General features: G+C 49.4%; 1 protein-coding gene across 3 annotated transcripts in view; it reads left to right on the forward strand.

Moving 5' to 3' along the window:
• The first annotated feature begins 1,239 nt into the window (after positions 1-1,239).
• The window catches only part of LPIN1 (lipin 1), an 80,100-nt gene continuing 67,807 nt past the window's right edge, over positions 1,240-13,532 (forward strand). For 2 of the 3 annotated variants that reach the window (XM_023199319.1, XM_023199335.1), the window contains exon 1: positions 1,240-1,312. The gene's annotated coding sequence lies outside the window, so the exon portion shown is untranslated. The other variant, XM_023199329.2, reaches the window with a different exon arrangement.

Raw genomic sequence — 13,532 nt, forward strand, 5'->3', positions numbered from 1 at the left:
CTGCAGTCCATTTTCCATGGAGTGGAGGGGTGACTTTTTAAAGAAGTAAATTAGATCATATAATTCCCAGGTTTAAAATTCTTTTTGGACCAGGTATGGTGGTTCACACCTGTAATCCTGGCACTTTGGGAAGCTAAGGTGGGAAGATTGCTTGAGCCCAGCCTGGGCAACATAGGGAGACCTTGTCTCTACAAATAATTGAAAAAATTAGCTGGGCGTGGTGGCATGCACCTGTGTTCCCAGCTACTTGAGAGGCTGAGGCAGGAGGATTGCCTGAGGCCAGAAGGTGAAGGCTGCAGTGAACCAAGATTGTGCCACTGCACTATAGCCTGGGTGACAGAGTTGGACCCTGTCTCAAAAAGAATTGGTTTTGGAATAACATCTAAATAATACCTAAACTCCTTGCCTTAGCCTACAAGACTTGAATATTTGGCCCCTGCCTCCCCTCCAGCCCACAGCGCCAGCCCCAGGACCTTTGCACCTGCCATTTCTGCTCTCCAGAAAACCCTGCCTCCTCCCCCGTCTTTGTAGACATAGGTGTTTCTTGTCATTTAGAGTTTTAGTTCAAATGTGACACCCTCCCATTGATGGAAATCATTTCACCACCAGACATTATGTGGCTCATTGTTTATCCTCTGCCTGCCTCCCGGCTGGAGAGGCACAGGGAGCTGCCTGTCCCTCCTGTTCAGAGCCACCATTCCGCACCTGGACCACCGCTTGGCAGAGGTGAGAGTGGAAGCTGTCACCATCAGGATGATGGACAGGGGTGGCCCAGGGAGGAGAAGCTAAGAGGAGATGGCGATAGGTCAACGCGATTGCGCCTTTATGGTGGAAGAAAGGAAGTGGGAGGGTCAGAAAAGTCAAGGACGGGCTCAGGTCCCGCCACTGGTGATGAGCGGGACCCACAGGACCTACGAGATCGCGGCCAGGCCCTGGGAGGCTTACTTGGACATTTACCTGGCTGCCTTTTCTCTGCTCCCCTCCGTCCTCACTCCCCCAGTCATCGGCATAGGTCAATTCAGAGTGTTGAAGAAATACACGAGTTTGGCTCTGGAAAGGAAAATCAGAAAAGCGGCCTAAGGGGCCCCACCCCCAGGAACGCTAAGGCAGGCGGCCGGGGTGAGCGGGCCGTGAAAGCAGCCGGGCAGCCAGCGCTTCCCGAGTCCCCCTCGCGCCGCCCCGCTTGCCCCGCCCCGGCCCCGCCCCCGGCCTCTGCCCCCGCCCCTGCTCCGCCCCCGAAGGCGAGCTGCGCTGACAGCGGGCGACCGGCTGGGTGTTTGCATACAAAGGCGGCCACGCGCGGCACCGCTTGGTGAGTAGCCGCCGCCTCCAGCCTCCCGCTGTGGAGCGGGGGCCGCAGCCTCGAGTTAGGCGGGGTGAGGAGCGGCGCAGGGCCGCTGACGGCGCGTGGCGAGGCGGGGGCTCGGCCCCGGGGGCCCGAGGACCGACGGCCGGGCTACGTTCTCCGCGGCCCTCTACGGGAAGTGGTTCGGGGGAGGGAGGCGGGGAAACAGGCCCTGGAGGCCTGGAGGGCCTCGCGAGCATCCCTCGGGCCTGGCCTTCCTTGCGCGCCGCGAGGCCCGGCGTGGGCCCGGCCTGGCTGATCTCGAGCGGCGTGGGGACCCCGGGGGCTGCCGCGCAGTCCCAGAACCGCGGGGACCAGCTCCAGCCGGCTAGCGCGGGTGCGTCCTGGCTCTGCGCGATCATCCCCTGCTTTGCGCCGGGGACTGGGATGAGCGGCTTTCTTTCCCCCGGAGTTAGGATTCCAGCGCTGCAATTGAGGAAACTGAGGCTCAGGGACGTTGACCTCTGTGCCCAAGGTCACACAGTTGCTGGGCGGCAGGGCAGGCCGAGCCCAGGTTGGAATCCCGGTTCTCATATTACAGCTCTCCCCTGCGAGGCCTCTGCACCTTTCTTGCAGCCTAGTAGGTGCTAGGCCTAGTGAGCTCCATCAGCGGCTCCTGCAACATAATTTTATTATGGGGAAGGCCAGGAAAATGCAGGAAGAGAAGTAACGTTTTGGGAGTACCTTAAGTGGCGTGGAGCTAGCGTAGGTAATTTGTGTGGTCAGTAGTTGCTGGAGAAAGCAAATTCAACCCTGTTTTTGATCAGCAAGCAGGAAACCAATTAAGACAACTGGCAGTATTAATTTGGAGAGTTTTTAGAGTCCAGTAGTTTCCCACAGGATAGAAGTGTCTTGGGAAATCAAAGCTTGTAACAGTTTTTTAACTGGGGGTGTTGTGGTATGGTGGTCTAAGGGTAGTGATTGTGAGATTGGCTGTTTATCCTTTGTTCCGTAGTTTGGGTCTTATGAATGAAAGTAAGCAGTTGAGGAATGTATAGTATATGAGAAATAAGTACATGCACACATGAACGCTTTTCTTGCTTCCAGATTGTTGAAAGGTGTAACAGTTGGATTTATGATTTGATATTTTGATAGCGCTTCACGTTTGCCAGCATTTGTTATTGAGTGTTTTTATGCATGGTTGTGTGTTTTGGCGTTTATTATTCCTCTTCCCATGTGGGGCCCTGTGGTCTTGTGGAGCCAGGCGTGAATAGAGCCCTGGACTTGGGTCGGGAGGTCTGTGCTCTGATCTGGGCTCTGCCTGAGCTCTCTGGGATCCTGAGTGAGTTCTTTCATCCACCCAGGTCTTGGTTATCAGAAGTTCCTTTCTTTTAGAAAAGCACAGGGGAACAAGGGGCGGACCTGCTGAGTCTTGCGGTGTGGGAGAGAACCCGAGCATTCAGATGACAGACTGCAGGGATTCCTGGTTGTGGGGGGGATCTTGGAAGTGACTGAGGAGGAGCCTGGCCTGGATTAGGTGGGGATGATCGGCCTGGCCCGGACAGAAGGAAGTCTGTGGGCCCTGCTTTTCTGCTCTTTGCCTGGTCAGCTGCACGAAGGGCCCAGAACAGAGGGCAAGGGAGGGTCAGGAGATGACAAGATATTTCAGAAGAAGATCCTCAGGCCACCGTGGCCTGAGAGGCGCCGAGGCCAGCACAGGGCACTGGGCTTTGCAGTTGTTGTTCTGACCACTCACAGATGTAGAACTTGGGCAGAAGACTTGAATCCTCTGAGCCTCAGTTTTCTCATCTGTAAAATGAAGGGATAATCATAGCCATTTACAGAATTGTTGTAAAAATAACTGAGATAAAAACGAGCCCCTGGGACATAATATGGGGTCCACGAATCATTGTGGTGGTTATTATTTTAAGGTGCCACAGGGTGCCAGTGAGGAGGGGCTCTTTGCAGGGTTGGGACAGTCCTGGCTGACGCCGGCCTCTGCTCTATAAATCATCCCTGTGGGACGCCCCTCCCCCTGCCTGCCACCTCTCTTCCGGTTGACTTTTCCGGACCCTCTGTGTACTGGGTTCAAGGCCTAAAAGGTACCTAAATGAGATGAATTGATTTGCGCAAGGCTGCCAGTGGGGGTAGTTGAGGGGTACAGGCAGCTTTTTCCTTAGGGTGGGAGTTGCACGGATGGCGGCAGCTTTTGGAGCATTTTGAGAGACATCCAGGTGTCAGGTCCCGCCAGGACACGGAGGCTGGCGCTTCAGCCTGTTGGCGCTTGCATTTCCTCACTGGTAACCGGGGCACAGGATCTCGGAGCTTTTGAGGGGTTCTGAGGAGGAAGTCCCTGGAATCATCCACTAGCAGCTCTGGGGCTTGTTCCTTGAGAAGGGCAAAGTCACAGTTTTGACACTTTATTGAACCCTGGTCCAATGTATTGTATAATAAGCCCACTCATTTAACACTGTAATGGGGTGTGTGGGGAAAAAAGAGTTGGTACAAAACCCAAGCAGAGCCTTTCAGTGACGTCACAGGTTCTTCCTTCAGCAGGGGCCCAGGTGCCTATCAGATGGCTGTTTCTGAAATGTTCGCTTTCTGAGCTGTGAGTGAGGGTGTGGAGAGAGAGCGGCCCATGCCTGTGTGTGGAGGGGACATACCCGCACTGGCCCTGCTCCTTGATCAGGGGATGCACCAGTGCCCGAAGGGAATCTGTGCCCCCCGGGAGGCCACACTGGGCCCTGGGGCTGCTGGGGTCCGGAGCAAGTGCCCTGACCTCCCTTCCTGTGGGCTCCCTTCCTCTTCCTTTTTCCACTGCTTTCGCCTCTCCATCTCCCCACCTGTAATTCACCCAACAAGCCCTTAGCAGCTGGGGTTGGGGTGGGGTCTGTGCAGGCAGGGATATGTTGAGTAGTGAGTTTCTGCCTGTAGAAAGCTCTGGGTCTGGGTCCAGGCTGACACTTTTCACAATGAGGTATGTGGCCCAGGAGTCTTAAAACCTCAGCACAGTGTCTGGCCCACAGGCTGTTCTGCACTCTGAGGGATGCAGGGTGCCTTGTGCCATTCCCACTCCCAGCTGAGAGGTTGGGAGGACCCAGATGGACTGGGCTGCATCAGGAGAGAAGCCGGAAGCATTTTCACACCGGCCGTCGTGGCTACAGGGTGATGGCTACAGTGGGTTTTTCAACCCACTGACCAAATTTTGTGATTCTTGCAACAACTTAGAATTTTCGGCTGATGCTGAATGCTGGGGCTTTCCAGAAAAAGTTGTAGGCTGTTAGAACAGGCACTTTGCTCTGTAAGGAGGCCTGTTTGTTCCAGAGTGTAAGCTGATTTGCATTGGCTCACAAAGCTGACCACAGACCCTGCATGGGAGACACAGCCAACACCCCCATGTGCCTGCTGGCATGGACTTGTGCCCCCCACCCGCCCGGCCTTGCCCCCTGGAAATCCTTGCTCCTCTCCGCTTGCCCTCTGTCCCCTTAGCCACACACACTCACTTTTTGATGAAGTCATCCTCTGTTCATGGATCTCACTAGGCCATAGGTCTTCAGTTTACAAGACAGGAGACAAGCAACAAGGGTTTTAGGATAACGAGCACCCGACAAGGCACGCGCCCAGACAACTGTTCTGGCAAAAGAATGTCCCGCCATTGGACTCCGCAATGCCAGAATGCCACCAGTCTCGGGGTGGCCTCTTTGGGCTCAGATTTGGGGCAAATGAGAACGTGTTACCATCCTGGTGGAACGTAGGCATAGCCTTCAGATAGTTCTGTATTCATTTTAACCAGTAATGTTCTTTGCCTCTTTTTGGGAAGGTATCATTTACGTAGGTGATATATACAAAGTCTTCTCCAGCACGAGACGTATTCAAAGACTGGGTTTTGTCTGGAACCAGTTTGTGGTCACAGAGTTAGCACCTGGTTTTTATTTGGTGCATGTGCTTTGAAAAGTACTTTATGTTTACTGCCTCACAACAGTCCTATGAGGTGGCTGTGCTGATGTCATCCCTTTTTATAAAATAGATGCGAAACCACAGTGCAGAGAGCTTAGCAACCTGTCCATGGCCACAGAGTTAGTGGAAGGTGGAGGCAGGATTTGAATACCTCCAGAGCCTGTGCTCTTACCTACTGAGCTGTGTTGTCTCCTAATAGATAGTGACCTGGAACATCCAAGTGATATTTGCCCACCCCCCAATTGCTGGGGTGTGGTGGGGGGTGGTGATACAGAAATGAAGTTAAAAGGGTAGAACATTCTTTTTGACCAAGACACGAATTGGGACAGAGGGCTTTTGAAAGTGTGTAGAGAGAGCGTGCCATTGGGTCTTCAAAGGAAAAGAACTTTCTGTTGTTCATCAGTGAGCTAAATAATTGAGCCAAAGGATCGGAGTCAAAGCCTTGGGCTGTTTTGCCCCGCATAGTGGTCACACCATATTTAGATGTCTGTACCCACCTTTATCCAGGCCATTTGTATTTCTTGGCAGGAACCTGAGAACAAGCGTCACCGGGGATTGTAGTGTCTGAGGGTTGCAAAGTCTCAGTGCTGGAGGAGTTGAGTGATCACTCATCTGACCTTCCCTCCAAAACAGGAGTACCCCTGTCCAGCACCCTCTTCTGTCTCAGTGGTTTCAGTGATGGGGAGACCCTGAGACTGAGTGGACCAGAGTTTTCCATCCTTCACTCCCAGTTCTCTGAGGTCACTAATAATTGGTGTGAAATACATGCAGACATAAAAAACAAAAGCTAGAAAGCAACATTATGGGAAGTATTTATGATAAAAAGTGAAGATCTCTTCCTCCTTTTCCCAGGCTGGTCCCAGGGGTAAATCTTGTGAATCTTGTTTTGTATGTAGCTCATTCCATATATTTTTTATGCCTATCAAAATATGTACACATGTAATTTTTAAAAAATGAGTTCGGCCGGGTGCTGTGGCTCACACCTGTAATCCCAGCACTTTAGGAGGTTGAGATGGGCAGATTATGAGGTCAGGAGATCGAGACCATCCTGCCTAACATGGTGAAACCCCGTCTCTATTGAAAATACAAAAAAATTAGCCGGGCGTGGTAGCAGGTGCCTGTAGTCCCAGCTACTCGGGAGGCTGAGGCAGGAGAATGGTGTGAACCTGGGAGGTGGAGCTTGCAGTGAGCCGAGATCGTGCCACTGCATTCCAGCCTGGGTGACAGAGTGAGACACTGTCTCAAAACAAAACAAAACAAACAATAAAACCCCACAATGGGTCCATATTATGAGTATTTTTTACCGGTTTTCATTCTATATGTACCTTTTCATGTTAATATTTATGGAGCTACTCTCTCCCATTTTATTAACAGCCTCATAATATTCCATTTTACAGTGTGAATGGCCCATAATTTATTAAGCCAGAGTCATACAGATATTATTTCCAATTTTCCCTATTACAATTAATGCTGCGGTTACTGTTTTTGTACGTGGATCTTACTGTATTTGTAAGATCATTTCCCAGCAGTATAGTTACTGGGGTTTGCCAACATGTGCCCCAAAAGATAGGCATTGCCACATTGCCTACCCCATTTACGACCCTGCTAGTAGTGAGTGCAGATGTCTGATTTTCCTACTTTTCATAGGCCCTGGGGTTTTAATGAAATGCTTTGATTTTGGACCATCTGAAAGGCCTCTTTCGATTGCTGTATCTTTAATTATGAATGGGGTTGAATATCTCTCTCATGTATTACTGGCCAAATGTGAATTCTCTATACGTTTTGTCCATTTTTTCTTTTGAGCTGGTCTGAGGCCATTTTAAACTGACCTTAATCTTCTAGAGGTGGCTGGTGTTGGCAGAAATTGTGAGGTTAGGAAAGCTGTGGCGGGGGTTTTGAATTTTGGCAGTTCCAAGAAAGCAGCGTTTCTTGGCAATTTGTGAAGCCTGGAGATGGATTCTGCCAATTTTGGAGTAAATGTGGAATTTTCTAATGTAATCGTGAGGCAAGAAACCACGTGACCTCTGTCACCTCATCCTGACAGTGTCAGCAGTGCTGTCCTTTCTGGAACTGTATGAAATTGTGGTCATGAATGCTTGGAGCTCGTCCGGCCGGCCATGTGCTGGAGTTCTACGGATAAGCTTAATTATGGGAATGCCCTCCTGTCCTGGGGCAAGGAGGGGGATGGGCAGGGTGGGGGTGGGCCGGAGGAGGAAATGCCTGTCGCACCCTGGAAATACACATTTTCCCACCTGCCTAACATAGGCAGGGCTTTGGTGGCTGGACCCCAGGGCTGGCTGTTTTTGCTGTTTCATCACTTTCATCAGGAAGTATTGAAAGGCCTTTAAAAGGCCTCTGACTTGCAGGGCCTCTGAGCTGCTGGCCTTTTAAAGCAGCTCCAGCTTTTCTAGTGAGTTTTTGTATTTTGGACAGGAATGTCTCACGATCCCTGGCATGCCAAGAAAGTCCCCAATTTCCCAGCAGGTAGTGATGGATGCAGAGCTGTGCTCTTCTGTTTAAGAAGCTCCTCAGGGCACTCTGGTCAGGACAGTTTAACCACAGGGATGCTGGTGGACTCAGTCCAGACCTGGCAGAGGGCAGCAGCTGTCTGTGAGTGTATGCCAGTTACAGCAGGGCGTGGGCTGCTGCCCAGGTGGCCTGACTTTCTGTCTGTGTTCCTTTCCCTGCGTCACCCTGAGTCTGAGCCAGACTTCCTCTTTTGTCACAGGTAATTCACCACCCTTATCAACCGCCATAAGTATCAGTCCACAATGCTCTGAAAAGACTTCCTCTTTGCCATTAATGTAAATTACAGGAGGAAGCTAACACTTTATAAATCAATTTCATTTTCGTGCAAGTCTTATTAGTCATTATACCATTTTGGGCACTTCTTAGAAGCTTTTTGTGTTTTTAAAGGCTTTGGATGAAAATCCTCATTTGTCTCATAAACCTCCAAGGTGGATGTGATCTCGGCAAACACCAGTAACAGCGAGATGTTTGTGACTTTATCCGGTACTGGGCAGACCACAGATAGAGTCCTCAGATGCTGAGACACTGCCTGCAGTGTGCTCAGAGGAGGGCGGCTAGGCAGTGAGCAGGAAGCCCCAAAATAGTCCCTGTCAAGCCCAGCTGGGGAGCCGACAGTGCCTTCCCTAGAGGAAGGGTGCCAGGGGTGGTCATTGAGCTGTCCTAACATGATCTGCTGGCCCCATGAGCAGCAGCCAGGTCTGTATCTGGGAGCTGTAATTTCCTGCTGATAACAGGAACATAGATAAGGGGGCCCCATCCCAGACTGATATTGGCTTGGCTTTTGAATCACTAGGCTCCTTGGATGTGCCTTAAGCCCGCAGGTGCCCTTTACGCACCTGCCGTGAGGGCAGATGTGACCGAATGCGTGTTTGCTCTCTGGGCAGTGAGTGGCTTTTAGGTAGCTTCTCTCCAGGAAATGATGAATCACTCGGAGCTGAGCGAGTGCCAGAGAAGTCTTCAATCACAGACTGAACCCAGGAGGGTGTTTCGGCCTTTCTAAGTCCTTAAGGGTTGTAGGGAAGGTTTTGAACTATGGCTTTTGACTTTACCTTCTGAGAGGCACTGTCAGGGAGTGGTGATGCTGCGGGTGAGAACAGTTTTGAAGGTGTCACATCCGGGGCCAACCCTGAGGCTTCTGTAGCCACCTCCTACGGGAGGTTGTGACAGGAATACGATTTTGCATGTGTTTTCCAGGAGCAAAGATCTTTCCAAACTAGTCATTGTGTTGACCACTGAGGATGACAGCCTGGTGGGCTCAGTCAGAGCCATTGTGTTAATACCCTGCTCCCACACACATAGCTGGTAAATGCCAGAAGATAACACAGCCAGACCTTCTGACCCCCAATTTTGTGTCGTTTCTGCTTTTCAGTCTTACCCTTAGATGTCATGGCTGTTTATTTAAACTGCTGGCAGTAAATTTTGTTTGGGAGCATTGTCTTATGAAATTTATGCTCTGGCAGAGAACAATTCCTGCTGTCGTCTTTCGTGTCTTCTGGTTTTTAAATTGTAGTGCTTTTCCCCCTCATACCCTGACTTGCCAAGCTACTTTGAGGGTGGTGGGTGCAACTTGCTGTTTATACTCTGGAATGTCATGATGGGACCGAAAATAAAAGCTTCTTGCTTGAGATGAAGACTTGATTTCATGAAGTTGCTATGACCAGGTCACAGAATCTCAGCATCAAAGTGAGAGCCACATCAGATTCTCGAATTACCTCTACAACCTCTTTGCCAAGTGGTGGTTTAGACTTTTTGAATGCACCTTTTGAGGGTGAGCTCACTCCCTCTAGTAAACCAGTTTTTGGAAGCTTAGATTGTGCCTTCTGCCCTGGATTTGAAACTGCCTCTCTGTAATTCAGACTTCAGTTATCGTCTATGATGATCTCTCCAGCACTGGATGCCCTGTAAACATGTGCTCAATATTAGTTGACATTTAGAATTAGATGGTTGCCATTTGCTTTGCTAAAGCCACATGACTGGTTTGTCTACCTGGGCCTCACCCGTTGATACTGGATTTATCCACCTTCGATGAGGAGGTAGTGCTGTGCAGAGGACAGCAGCAGAGACTAGGAGTCCATCCTGGGCTCCCCTCTCTTCTCTGTTCACTTTCTAGTCATGCTGGAATAAACCTGGTGCTCCTGGCTTCTCATCAGAAATGGGGTGATGATGCTTACCCTGGAATGCTTCCCGGGGTTGTTTAGAATCCGATCAGATGTGCTTACAAATTATGAAGGAGTTTCATACATTTTATGGAATGTGGAGGTTCCCATGGCCTTCCCCCTGGGGCTTAGCAGTGATGTGTTAAGTGTTCTGAGCACAAACAAATAAGGGGCATTGGGAAAGGTCTGCGGGCTCTGGAGAATTCCTACCTCCAGAGGCTGACTCCTCTAGGCTGGACCTGTGGCTCCCCCTAGAGCCCCAGGAAAACAAAAATCAGTCTCAGAGGATCTGTATTGACAGGACAGACAACACTTTAACTTCAAACAGGCAATAGGATTTGTTTTCTCAGAAAGCCCCAAGTTCTGTTTCGTTCTGAGTGTCCTTTCAAAGGTAAGTCAAAGGTTAGCCTGTGCTGAAACCCGAGGTGGTTTTCCGCAGTTCTCTTTTCATTTGCTCCTGGCAGAGTTCCTCATTGCTCTTTATGTGGTGACCTGCCAACTCCTTCCTCATTAAAACAGCAGGGGCTTGCACATGCCCCGCGTGGCCCCCGACAGCCCTAGGCCATCTGTGTCTCCTGGGTAAGTGGAGACCCCATCACAAAACACATCCACATGCTCCTGCCTGCTGCCGCTTCCATCCTGGTTTTGGCAAAATGGTCACCACAGGTCAATGAACTTGGCTTGAGCCCTGGTCCTGTGCTCTGGGACACCCACTGGTTCTCAATGTTTTAAGAGTAGGACTGAGGGAGCTTGGATCCTCTACTTCTGTTATATGGGAGGAAAAGCATTCTGAAAGCAGAAAATACTTTCGCTTTTGGAAATCAGTCACCATATAGATTTAATGCAATTACATCATTCCATAAATACCTAGCTTGGTACACAAATACATAGGATTAGACTCCTGGCAAGTGTTGCAGAATGGCATCAAAGAAGACGTGGGAAGTTGTTAAAGAAAACATGGCCACATAGCACTGCAGACATCTCCTGGGCCCTGCGGTGGGGCAGGTACCGCGTCAGAAACGAGCAAGCCTCGTCCCTGTCCTCAAGGAGAGAAGACTCACTTGGTAGATAGACGTCTGTTCAACCACTTGACGAATGACAGGAAAATTTATCAAGCTACTGCCCTGGGTGACTGGGCTGGAGGGCTGAGGAGGAGGTTGAGGCTGAAAGATAGGGTCGTGTGGGCGTGTTTATGAAGGGGTCGTATACCTGGACAGCGAGGGGAGGAAACGGAGGAGGCAGGTAGGAACCCAGATTTGAGGGTTAATTATTGTTCAACTCCTGCAAGACACTTAGTTCTTTTCTTTTTTTCTTTTTTGAGACAGAGTCTTGCTCTGTCACCCAGGCTGGGGTGCAGTGGCGCCATCTCGGCTCACTGCAAGCTCTACCTCCTGGGTTCAAGCGACTCTCCTGCCTCGGCCTCCTGAGTAACTGGGACTACAGGTGTGTGCCACCGTGCCTGCCTAATTTTTTGTATTTTTAGTAGAGATGTGGTTTCACCATGTTAGCCAGGATGGTCCCTATGTCCTCACCTCATCATCTGCCCGCCTTGGCCTCCCGAAGTGCTGGGATCACAGGCATGAGCCACTGTGCCTGGCCACTTAGTTCTTAAAGAAGTGAGAGTAGGAAGAAAAGTACAAGTGAGAAAGACTGAACAAAAACGGGGATTGTAAGAGTGCATTTATTGAGACAGTTTTGCATTTGCATTTGCTCGGCCAGTCTTGTATATCATTAGATGTTGCTTACCATGACATCATTTCGTTTCCAAGGAGCAAACCCACAATAGGAAAATGGAGCCACTATTATGTCCCAGATAACATGCCTTAGGTAATGTTCTAGTTGAAGGAACTAGAAAGGGAATGAAAATCACTTTTATTTACTTGCATAATAAATGAGTGGAACAGTGGATTCCTGGATCATCCATTAAGGGGTGTGGCCTAAAATCATTCAAATCCCTTTATTTATTTATTTATTTATTTATTTATTTATTTATTTATTTGAGATGGAATCTTACTCTGTCACCCAGGCTGGAGTTCAATGATGTGATCTCGGCCCACTGCAACCTCTGCCTCCTGGGTTCAAGCGATTTTCCTGCCTCAGCCTTCTGAGTAGCTAGGATTAAAGGCATCATGCTAATTTTTGTATTTTTGTGGAGATGGGGTTTCACTGTGCTGGCCAGACTGGTTTCGAATTCCTGACCTCAGGTAATCCGGCAGCCTCGGCCTCCCAATGTGCTGGGATTATAGGCGTGAGTGCCCGGCCCCCATATGTGTTTTTAATAATCGATGCTATTCGAGTTGAGCTTGCTATTTATTATTAATGTCATAAGTAGAATTCTAAGTGGAATATGCTTGTAGATGTTTATGTCCTTTGGTATATTATCTATTTGGTCCTAACATAAAAACTGTTTCTAACCCAGAGATATCTGGAAAGATGGTATTCCAATGGGATGTAATAACCTCAGAAAATTTGTATTAGTTCAGAAGGTCAAGCTAGAAGATGTCACATTCAAAAAACTTATGTTTCTTAACCTTAGAGCTTTTCTGAAAATCCACACTTAGAGAACCCCAGTCTTGCCAAAGGATATTTGTAAGATTTGGCTGAGTTCTCCGTCAAAAACATTTGAACTAGTGGTTGTAGAATCCTGTTTCGAGTGGTAAATAAAATCCTGTCAGGTGAAGCTGCTATTTCCTGCCACATTTTGAGATTAAAATCAGTGAGTTTAAAAGGAATTTGGTATGGGGTGAGTGAACAGCAGGCATCTGAAAGCCACTGGAAATCGAAGCGTTCCATTTGGTCCTCTGCAGGTTTTGTTTGTGTTTATTGTTGTTTGTCACCCTTGAGATAATTAAGATACTTTCTTCTTTAAAGCAGATATTCCCCTCACTGCTTGGTCACGTGTTTTAGCAGACAGCAGGAAACCGACACCAAAGACAGTCATGAGATAAGGGCAGGAGGTGGGTTGATGGGCTGGTTTTGTCTGGCTTCTTCAGGTAAATTAGCTTCTTCCTTGAACCTTTTACTCAAAACATAACTGAAAGTAAAATTTGGGAATTTATACTCAGCTGGTTTATTCTTGTATTCTTTAAACATTTGTCCAGGATTTATTTAGAAGAGAGCTTGGAGGAAGGGCAGAGAAAGAAGAGCCTGGCTGCCTCTAACCTGCCAGCACCCCTCCAGGCAACAGGTGCCTGGAGTGACCGGGCCCACCCCGGTGCCTTAAAGGGCATGGTGCCTCCTGGGAGAGGGATTGCCCCCTCCTCCCCAAGTTCTCTTTCAAAGAAATTATTTAACCAAATAATATCCTGGCTTCCTGAAATGAGTTCTGGTTAATACAATATTCTCTCTCCCCAGTTCTTTTTTTTTTTTTTTGAGACGGAGTCTCGCTCTGTTGCCCAGGCCAGAGTGCAGTGATGCGATCTCTGCTCACTGCAAGCTCCGCCTCCCGGGTTCACGCCATTCTCCTGCCTCACCCTCCCGAGTAGCTGGGACTACAGGCGCCCACCACCATGCCCGGTTAATTTTTTGTATTTTTTTAGTAGAGATGGGGTTTCACCATGTTAGCCAGGATGGTCTCAATCTCCTGAGCTCGTGATCCGCCCGCC

Source organism: Piliocolobus tephrosceles, chromosome 15, assembly GCF_002776525.5.
Source record: "Piliocolobus tephrosceles isolate RC106 chromosome 15, ASM277652v3, whole genome shotgun sequence".
NCBI classification, from domain to species: Eukaryota; Metazoa; Chordata; class Mammalia; order Primates; family Cercopithecidae; genus Piliocolobus; species Piliocolobus tephrosceles.